Source organism: Heterocephalus glaber, unplaced genomic scaffold (genome assembly GCF_053883595.1).
Source record: "Heterocephalus glaber isolate CG9 unplaced genomic scaffold, H.glaber_assembly_v1.0 deba00000594, whole genome shotgun sequence".
Classification (NCBI taxonomy): Eukaryota; Metazoa; Chordata; class Mammalia; order Rodentia; family Bathyergidae; genus Heterocephalus; species Heterocephalus glaber.
The window spans coordinates 23368554-23379747 of NW_028258151.1; the positions used below are offsets into that span (position 1 = coordinate 23368554).

The 11194-nt window shown below is 39.7% G+C and overlaps 1 long non-coding RNA gene across 1 annotated transcript in view; it reads left to right on the forward strand.

Annotated features, from left to right (window-relative positions):
* Window positions 1–11194, forward strand: part of LOC110350633 (uncharacterized) — a 36109-nt gene that overhangs the window by 20603 nt on the left and 4312 nt on the right. Inside the window, exons 6-7 of the long non-coding RNA XR_002397322.2 lie at window positions 6293–6903; window positions 7159–7292. This is a non-coding gene — a long non-coding RNA (uncharacterized LOC110350633). The remainder of the gene's footprint in view (window positions 1–6292; window positions 6904–7158; window positions 7293–11194) is intronic.

Sequence of the window (11194 nt, forward strand, 5' to 3'; positions counted from 1 at the left end):
GCTTATCCCACTTAACCCAATGATCTCCAGTTCTAACAATTTTCCTGCAAATGACATAATTTCTTTCACCTTTACCACTAAGTAACATTCCTTTGTGTATGTACACCATATTGTAATTTGCTCTTAAAAATAATGTTTATTGGATTTTCCATGATCAATTAAATATATTTTTATGGATTTTTAAAGAATATAGAAAATTAGAAAGAAAAATCACAAATTCCTCCCAAGTGCAAGTACCTTTAACTTTTGGTTTATTTCCTTCTCATCATTTTCATGGCGCATTTTTTTCCATTAAATTTATTGGTACATTTTAGGTGTATAATATAGTTACATTCATCGTTGGGATCTTGTACCTTTACATGATGTATCTTGGTTCTTATTTTTTCCCCATTTCCCTGCCCTCCCTTCAGCTCCCCTTCCCTATTTGTTTTTATTGTTGTAAAGTATATATAACATAAAATTTGCAATTTTAACCATTTTTAAGTGTACAGGTCAGTGTATTACTACATTTTCATTGTTGTGCAACCATCACAGCATCCAACTTCTGATTTTTCATCAACCCAACTGAAACTCTGAATACATTGAACAATAGCTCCCCCTTCCACACTCTATCCCCACCTACTTATTCCTGGTAACCGCTATTTTTCTTTCTGGTTTTAATGAATTTGACTTTCTAGGTGCATAATATAAGTGGGACCACATCTAGGTATTTTTATAAATAGATTTTCTTACAAAATATGAACTCAGCCTAATGACTATTAAACTTAGTGTCCTCATTTCTTAACATTTTGTCATCATGATGATCTTTTTGTGTTGCTATATTCTCCATGTGAGCATTGTTTTTAGTGGCTGAGCATTATCAAGTTAAGTCATATCATTTATATTAGTATTCTTCCATTGTTTCCAAATTTTTATGTCATGAAACATATTTTTGTGTAGAATTTTTATCATCTAAATAGGCCCTTTCTTTGTACAGAATCAAGAAATTAATTACTAGTTTAAAAGGATTGTGAACTTCTCAGGTTCACAATTCCTACAACTGAATGGCTCAGAAAAAAATTTCAGAAGGCTCCACCTGCACGTAGGGTGGGACTACAAGGTCCTAATCTCTTGGGAGGTTGATCACTTGTAGGATTGATAAAGCACTCAACGCCTAAGGAAGATGGGAAGGGCAGGTGGTGTTTCCAGCATCACCATGGAAGAGAGACTTAGGGTGCTGGTCTTTCAAGGAAAGGTACAGAGCCTTTGAAGAAAAGCATGTGCAGGTCAAGCACTATTTCATCCTTAGATTGCGTTTATCAGGGGCAACTTGGAGGTTTACTGATAGGGATAATGGAATGCCTAAAGCCTTCCCTCAAACAACCCATTTGTTCCTCCACCTGGGGAACAGGCAGCAGTTGTCAACCTCTCCCAGCTCTGAGGTTCTGTGATTCCAGCACAGTGGCACAGTACAGACCCCCAGCTGGACCCAGGGACCCCAATTCTGTCATGTCAGCATGGCTCATCCACACCTGCCTTCTGTTTCATCTTAGATGTCATGGATGGGGTGGTTCCATCCTCTCCCTTCCAAGGAAAGTCCATGTCACAGTGAGCAGTCTGAGCCTTCTCCCTTTGCTTTCTTGGTAGCACAGTCTGGTGAGCACCACTCCTAGTTGCCCTCAGCTACTCTCCAAGAAGACGTCACAACGAGAGATCCAAATCAGCCCATTTTGTCCCCTGTGGCACTGTGTGCTTTGGCTGCCTGGGCAGAAAGCTGGGTCTATATTTACCTATCATTTCGATCCTATCTTGGGGTGTAACTGGAATTGAGTTCTTGGTGTGGAAATTCTTCCTCAGAACACAAAGGATTGAAGAGAACCAGAGGCTGAACTCTGGAAGGACTCTTCCCTGAGGCCTCTTGGCAGGGTGACACTTGTTTCTTGGAGAGGTGATATGGTCAACTCGTGGGTGTTTCCTTTGGGAGAGAGTTCTAGCTTTTTCAGTAGCTATGGGCCACTATAACCCTGTGGTTCCTGCCTTCTCTGCTTTGTTTGATGACTCCATGGGTGAATTGCTCCATGGTTTAATCCTGAAGTCAGAGAAGTCAAATTTGGTAGCTCTCCTTGTCTCCATGAGAGCGTTAGTCTGCATCTCACAGTGAGATGTCCTTCAAATGACTTCCAGCCCTTCTGAGTCATGACACTCAAGCTCAGCTTGTAGAATGAACAGTAGGAGGGAGAGGTAAATTAGTGTGCAAAGTCTATTCATTTTTTTTCCCATGCCAATAATATCTGCTGAAAAATGTTTTCAAAGGCCCATTTATCTCAATGACATAGGAGATTTATTTCTTTCCTGAATTTTTCCCTGAATAGCTAATGTAATGATTTTTAAAATTAGATCTTTTTTCTTTCTTAATTGTATTTGTAGGTTGAGGATAATTCTAATACAACAGCAAACAACATGTGTCCTTCTACTAGACGTGCATATTTACTGCATTTCATGAATGTATGAAAGGGTATACAATAATTTCTGTTAAATCCACATTAGATCATTCTCCTTCCTCAGCTGAGATATGGGTTCTGATAGTGCTCAGTGGGAAAAAAATCCAGTTGCATTTTTTTTTTAGCCCTTGACTGTTTTAATATAGTATGTACTTTAGGGCACAGATTGAATTTGGCAGAATAACATCATGTACCCTAAATATCCATCAACCATCTTAGGAAGATTCTGCTTCTTCTGATCCCAGCCTCTCCCCCACTGCAGATTATTTTGAAGTATATTTGAGACCATGTCTTTTTCTGTTTGTACAATATATCTCTAAGAGATAAGCATTCATTTAATAGAAATCTACTTTTTGAACAAACTAAAATTAGAGGCATTTCCAGAACAGTCTTAGAAAAAGATGAAGCTTTACTTGTTAATTAAAAAGTCAGGCAACTAGCTCATGTTTATTGTTTCTAACATGGATCATCCTGTTATACACAGTGAAAGAATCATCCTGCTATACACAGGCTGGAGAGCTCAGTTTATTAGATGACCTTATAGAAGGACCCTATAGAAAGATAAGTCGTAATTTTTAGTCACTTGCCATAGTCAAGACCTTAATTCTGCAGAGCACAAAATCACGAATCAGAACCATACACATGGGATGTATCTTCTCAGAGAATGCTTTGGCCTAGGTTATATGATTTTTCACTTGTCTAACTATGGGACCAGTCATGTCAGGTTTGTTAAGACAAGTGATCTCCTACCATTTTTGACCACACACTTCTTTCAGTAGATAGTTAAGCATGTATCTGTGGCTTATTAACTTCTACATTATATATGTTTTCTATTATATGAATATTATAAAATATGTATAAAATAGACACTGAAGAGGATGAAATGAGAAGTTATAATATTAACAGTTCAAATATCTTCTTATTGTATTCTCTGGATCCTCTGGCATCTGCTCCAATCTGAAGACTCTTGGGGAAGGCTGGAGGCATTACATCATGGTGAGGTGTGTGGGTCATAAAGCCAGGCAGCCTAGGGAGGTTCAAATCACAGTTCCACAATTCCCCAGCCATGATGGAAACATCACTTAACTTCTCAAAATCTGTCCTCTCATTTGTAATATGAAGACATTACTACCTTACAGGGTATTGTTAGGTCCAATCCTTATATAGTGCTTAGTCCATGGTAAGCATTTAATATGTTTGAGTTCATGATAATGATGAAGATTATAACATAATTTCTGGGGGCCTAGGGGCAGCATAGGTTTTCTATCTCCTTTTCACAGCACAGTGCAAACATTAGTACTTATTCAGGCATTGGTGGTGCTTCTTGTAGTTCTGATAGTGTGGCTGTGACCATAGTTACAGGAATGGTCATGTTGGCTGTGATGAACAGCATGTCATCACTTAGTTTATTTGAACTGATGTTGATGGTGATAGTACAATGACTGCTACGGGGATGGTCACATGGTGGGTGATGACTATGGGGAGAAGTGGAAACCTTTTATAATCCCTACCTGAAAGACATCATCAATACTTGCACCTGCCTTTCTTAAGAACCCTTCCTGGGCCACCTGAAAAATATGCCGACTAACTTGTTCCATCTGTCTCCCTTCATGACTTCTCTGTCTTGTTGATCTGCTTTGCCACTTTGTGCTCCAGGGTCTCTGACTCTCTGGAAAGCCTAGTGCTGTGCCTGCCTGTACCCTAGATCCAGAAGGTACACTAAGAGCTCTGTTCACTGCAGGACCAGTTGTCCACCAGTAGCATTTGATGTTCACATGAAAGAACTTGCCTCTGAAGACCATGGGCAGGCCCTAGACACTTACAGTGTGGCTTTATTCATCATATGGTCCATGTCTTTGTTGTCATGAGAAAGGGCAAATGATGCAGGGAGCAAAGTCAAATGCTTGGGCAATCCTGGAGCTAAAGCCCAAACTGGGTTAGCAGGGGCACCTGCAACTGGCACATCCAGGAATTTTGCCATGCAGGATCCTGGGAAGGACTAACTTCCCAACTGCCCTGGGGTTCCCGAGAAAGCTACAGAGAAGAGACTTTCTCTTTTCCAAAATCAAAGCAAAGGAAGGTTAGCTTGTGCCTAGTAGGGTCCATTGAAATATGAAGACATGTTAAGCTCTTTTTCTGGGATTTTTCATATTTTCACTCACCTTGTTAGCTGGACTTTTCGGAAGTGTGCACACTCTTCAGGAGTGGTTTGGATTTTTATATTTTTAATAAACTCACGAGTTGGAGATAGGAATTTTGCCATGACTTCTCCACACTCTTCCATTCTCAGCACTGCTTTGAGAATTAATCTTTTTAGCAATTCTGACATTTTTCAAATTGGAGTGTTACTCATGTCTCAAAGTTACTTGGCTCCAAATCTAGGCTATGAAGTATGAGATTTTGTAGAATGAGATTATATGTTCTTAAAATACTCTCTATCCATGAATTATTCTTTAACACAAAACTATTATTCTATGGTGTTTGAAATACTTTATAAGATCTATGCTTAATTATAAATATTCTTGAGATTCAAACACACTTATCTAATAGGTAAACAGTCATTCTATCCAAAACTACAGTAGCACCTCGGTTCATAAATGCTTCTTTTTATGAACAATTCAGTTCACAAACAGAAGCGCTTGGCAAAATTTTGCTTCCATTTGCAAACTGCACTGGGTGAAGATCAAGACCTCATCATTGTCCCTGCTCTGCAGTCATCGCTTCCTCTAGTCAAGAACATGGTCACAAACAGACCTGTGCACACTCACTGTGAAGCTTTTTTTGTGTTCTTTTTAGCACATACAGTACTGTACAATAGTATTCAATCCAGTGTGGCTCCGAAGAAAGTGCAGAGCAAGCTAGGTGGTTAAAAAGAAAGTGCAGAGTGGTAATGAAGATGTCAAGAATGTGCAGGGCAATGATGAAGGTAACAAGAAAGTGCAGAGCAAGAATGGTAAGAAGGTTTTGAAGAAAATAACCATGGAATTGAAAAAGGAAATTGTAGAAAAGCATGACATGGTATTCATGTGACTGATCTGGCCTCATAGTACAAGATGACAAAGTCGACAATCTTGACTGATTTGCAAAATATAGATGACATCAAAGGAGCTGATGTGGCAAAAGGAATAACAATGTTAAGCAAGCAGAGGATGCAGTGCTGAAAGAGGTGGAAAATCTTTTATTAGTGTGGCTAAATTAGGAACAGTTGGCAGGTGATAGCATTAATGAAGCTAAAATGTGTGAAAAAACGAGGAAATTGCACGGTGATTTACCGCAAGAAAACCCCTCTATAAGTGCAACAAGTGATGAATTTAAAGCCAGTAGAGGGTAGTTTGATAAATTCTGTAAGACAAGTGGCATTCACAGTGTGATAAGACATGGTGAGGCTTCCAATTCTGACAAAGCTGCTATAGAAGCCTACAAGAAAGAATTAGCAGAATTCATGAAGGCAGAAGGATATGTTGCTCAGCAAGTGTTCAACCGTGATGAAACAGGGCTTTCTGGAAGAAAATGTGAAACAGAACCTATATCACAAAGGAAGAAGGGGTACTGCCAGGATACAAGCTCACAAAGGACAGATTGACCCTTTTGTTGTGTGCTAACTCAAGCACCAATCTGAAGATTAAGCCACTACTCATGTACCATTCCCAGACCCCTCATGCATTCATGGAATAGAATGTGCAAGGGCACATTGCCTGTCATGTGGAGGGCCAGTGCAAAAGCTTGGGTCACAAGATAATCATTCATGGAATGGCTGCATGAGTTGTTTGCACTCCCTGTTAAGAAATGTCTTTCTTTTTTTTTGGTACCAGGGATCGAACTCAGGTCCTTGCATTTGCACAGCAGGCAGCGGAACCACTGAGCTAAATCCCCGGCCCAAGAAATGTCTTTCTGACAACGAACTGCCTGAAAAGTGCCTTCTTCTGATGGACAGTGCCTCAGCATGGCCTCCAGCCTTGGTGGATGACATGGATGCTGAGTGTGACTTCACAAAGGTCAAATTCCTCCTCCCCAATATGACACCTCTTCTCCAACCTTTAGACCAGCAAGTGATCTACAACTTCAAGCAGCTGTACACAAAGGTGCTCTTCACCAGGTGTTTTATTGTCACTGAAGAGACGTCCTTGACTCTGAAAGAGTTCTGGAAGAAACACTTCAATGTCCTTCACTGCATCAACCTCATTGACAAAGCCTGGGAAGAGGTCATGTATTGGACCTTAAACAGACTGGAGGAAGCTGTGGCCAGAATGTGTCACTGAATGTGACTTTGAAGGGTCTCATGATAGGTAGTGGAGAAGATTGTGTCCATGGACAAGAGTATGGGTCTGGACATCGATGGTACAGACATGGAGGAGCTTGTTGGGGATCATAAGGAGGAGCTGATGACAGAAGAACTTGCTGAACTCCAGAGTGACAGCAGAAGGTGCTTGTTGAGGAGCATTCCACTTAAGAATAGGAAGACAGGGAGGAGGTTAGCAGTGATGTGATAAAATCCATTATGGAAAAATGGAATGAGTGCCAGGATTTCTTTTAGAAGCACCACCCCAACATAACTGTAATGAATGGAATGTTGAATCTGGTGAACAATAACGTGGTCTCTCATTTCCAGAGGGTTATGCAGTATAGGAGTAAACCAAGTGACGTTAGATAGATTTTTAAATCAAAATTTCCCTTACAGCTGAGATGAAGAAAAGAGGAAACCCCTCAAGGAGGTCCCCTGATGTCCTTATGGAGGGGTCCCTCCCTCCACAACCAACCACCTCCTTCCCACTCACCTTCCTGGCTTCCACACCACAAGTTGCCTCAAGCAAGGTTAGTGTTCTCTTCTCTTTCTTCATACTGTACTGTACTTTGTTTCATATTTTTGTGGCTAGAAAATACATATCACTCATAATGGATAAACCTTATTTACATTGAACCTTATGGGGAAATTTGATTTGGTTCATGACCAATTTGGTTTGTGACCGGAATCATGCAATGAATTATGTTCATGAACTGATGTGCCACTGTATCTGAAACTGTCTTTCCAAATTACCTTTTGGGAGTTTCTTTAATTTATTGGAGACCCCAGGCCTGGAAGGAGCAAAAGGTTTTTATTTGTGACACAGATAAGATAGCCCAGATCTGGTGGTAACTCTAATGAGCACTGGGCATGAGTTTGTTTTCTATACAAAGGCAAAAATAAAAGTCATATTGGTGCCTGGCTGGCAAGAAGGAGCTTACACTAACACTTGGCAACACTGTTTTGGCTAAACACATCTATCAGGTTGACCTCTGACATCTATTATCTCCCCTTCCCAGCTCTAATCTCTCATGACAGGAAATGAATAAAGAAATAGAAAAATGTCCATTGACTGATGAATGGCTAATCAAAATATGGTATTTATATATAATGAATTATTATTCAGCTATGCTAAAAAATCAAGTGATGATGAATACTACAACATGGATCTTCAAAAGCATCATAATAAGTGAAAGTCTAGACACAAATTGTCTGATTGGATGATTTTACTTATTGGAAACTACAAAATAAGCAAATCCATAGAAAGCAGAATGCAGATTGCTTCCCTGCAGGAGCTGGGCGGGGGGGATGTGGGATGGGAGTGACTACTTAATGGCTACAGGGTTTCCTTTTGGGGTGGTGAAAATACTTTGAAACTAGATAGAGATGATGGGTGTATGACACTGTGGATGAACTAATCATCACAGAATTGAACACTTTCACATGGTTAAAATGCTGAATTTTGTCATGTGAATCTTACTTTGATTAAAAAAGTAGAAACAGACAAAGACTAAGGGAAAGAGGAGAAGCAGAAACATCGTTTGAGAAGAAATTTCAACAAAGTTTGCAACATGGAAAATATCTGGAGAAGCAGCACTCGACTTACCAGAGTGGAGGAAGCAGTAATTTCCATGATTGGGGGGAATGAGGGAACCAATGAGAAACAAGCCACTTTCCCAGGAAGAACCATGGAAAGGCTGAGGTGTGGAGGCAGCAGGTGCTTCTACAGATAGCAGTAGATGGGGATTGACATTCAGAATGTGGGGAACTTGGATGCTAAGAGCCTTTTTTCCTGTCCGAAAGTAGCCAAGGGACTTTGTTGTCTACTGAGTGAAAGAGCCACAGAGACAGCAGGGTACAGGTGTCAACCATCTAGAAAATGAAAATGGATAAGTCTGCAGGTGAGACTCCAGCTCTCTTCCTGGAGTGCCAGCAGCCGAGCATACACCAGTCCCCAAATCCTCCTTCACACAGAAGACTGGAAGGCCCCTTTCTGAAGAGGCCCACATATCCATGAGAAAACAGCCTGACTTTGGGGAGCTCCAGAGTGAAAATGCAGCTTATCACCTGACTGGCTTCCAGGGATGGGCATTAATCAGGCCCTCACCATGAGCCCACAGCTTCTAACCATTTGATTGGTACCTCAGTCTTAATTATAAAAGATAAGATCGCTTTTGATGAGACTTCCAACATGAAAGAGTAAATCAAGAAAACTTGATAGTGTAAAAAGCAGTTAATTGACAGGGAAATGAAAGTTAAATTAAAACAGAGAAATGTTCAACTAATTACAATCCTTCAGAGAGATAGATTAAGATATTGCGTCCCTAAAATGAGAACAAGTTGCCATTGAAACAGATTCATTAGTGAAGAGGAAGGAGCACCTGGAAGTGAAAAACATGAAAGGTAAAGTAAAAATTAAAGAAGGAAACAGAAGATTAGAAAACTATATTGCAACAATAAAACATCAGGTTTGAAAATGACAGAGAAATCAACCAATAACAAATGCTGGCAGCACTGTGGGGGAAAGGAACCCTTCTCCACTGTTGGTGGGAGTGTAGACTGGTGCAGCCACTGTGGAAATCAGTACAGAGATACCGCAAAGAAATAGGATTCGAGGTCCCATTTGACCCAGCTATTCCCCTGCTGGGTATCTTCCCAAAAGAATTAAAAGAATCATACCACAGTGATATATGTGCACCCATGTCTATAGCGGCACAGATTGTAATAGCTAAAGCTTGGAAACAGCCCAATTGCCCATCAACTGGAGACTGGATAAAGAAAACTCGTTTTTTTAAAAAAACAAAATGGAGTACTACTCAGCCATAAAGAATGAGAAACTAGAGGCATTTATAGCTAAGTGGGTGCACATTGAGGCCATACTCTTAAGTGAAATAAACAGGACACACATGTGTAAATACCAAATAGTTTCTCTGGTGTGAGAAACTGAAAGTGTTAATAAGGATCAAAAAGCATAATAGATAATGTGAAATAGGAAGAAAAGGTGCAAAGGGGAAGGGGAAGTGGGAAGGGTAGGGGAAAGTAAACAAGGGAATGGAATTAATATGAGAAAATGAAAAAATGGAAACAAAGTATTTGTAAATAGGGAAGGGTGGAGGGGGTGAAGGGAGGGCAGGGAGATTGGGAAAAATTAAGAACCAAGAGAGATTATGTAAAGATGCAAATTTCCAAGGTGAATGTCATTATATTGTATACCTAAAATGTACCAATAAAATTAATTTTTAAAAAAGAGGTGGTGGGGCATAGTGAGAGGTCACAAAAAAAAAGAAAGAAAATGACAGAGAATCAACCTATGAGGCTGTGTGTGGTCAGAAGTTTCAGAAGAACAGAGGGAAAGGGGAAATATAAGAAAAATTTCTGGAATAAAAGGCCATGAATCTCTAGGTTGAAAGATTCATCTTTTACTCAGCAGAATGGATTAAAAACACACACACACACACACACACACACACACACACACACGCACGCACACACACAGTATTTCTTTGAACAAGAAAGTCTTAAAAGCTCCTAAAGGGAAAATGGGCCACACATAGGGGATATTGAATTCAGAATGACTTTTGACTTCTGTATAGCAATACTGGATACTAATGGAAAACAAAAACAACAGCACCCCAGAATTCCTAAGAGAAAATGATTTTCTAACTGGAATTTTATATCCAGCTTCATCAAAAACCTAATGTGAAGGATGCATGAAAATATCATCAGGCACATAAGACACATAAGGGCTCTAAAGTTTCATTCCCTCTTTCTCTCAACCTCAGGAATAATTATTGGAAGATCCACTTCACCAGAAAAAGGTCATAAATCTAGAAAGTGGAAGCAAGGAGGCTTGAGATTCAAGGCCACTGTATAATACAGGGACACAACCAGAGAGGTCTCAGAGAGAATGTGTCCCAGGAGATAAGAGACAGACAACTCCACAGAGGACAGCATCAGGGGAAAAGACAAAGAGAATATCTCATTGGCTTAAATATTTGGGTAGTAATATTAAAAATATGTGTAAAATACATATTGTAAGAATAGTAAAAAGCACAGAGAAAAACATATATATGAAAAATAAACAGGCAATGGCTAACTCCTGTCAAAATAAAAAGCAGCATTCAAGAAAGACAATCATAATGTACAACTTGACCAATGAATGAAAAATAAAGATGTACAAAGTTACTAAAATCCAAACACTGACTATTGATTTGACCCAATGTTGTGACATTGAAGGAAGGAGTGAGGCAGTGGGGTGGTAAGAGAGCTAAATCTTCATTTACCATAATATCTAAAATTGACATGTCAATCAATAGCAGCATGGGCCCATTTAAAAGTAGATGCAAATATCAAAAGAAAAATTAAAATAGATGAAAGTGCTTTACCTCTACAAATGGTTTTGGGATGTGATAGCAGGGGAATGTTGACCTGC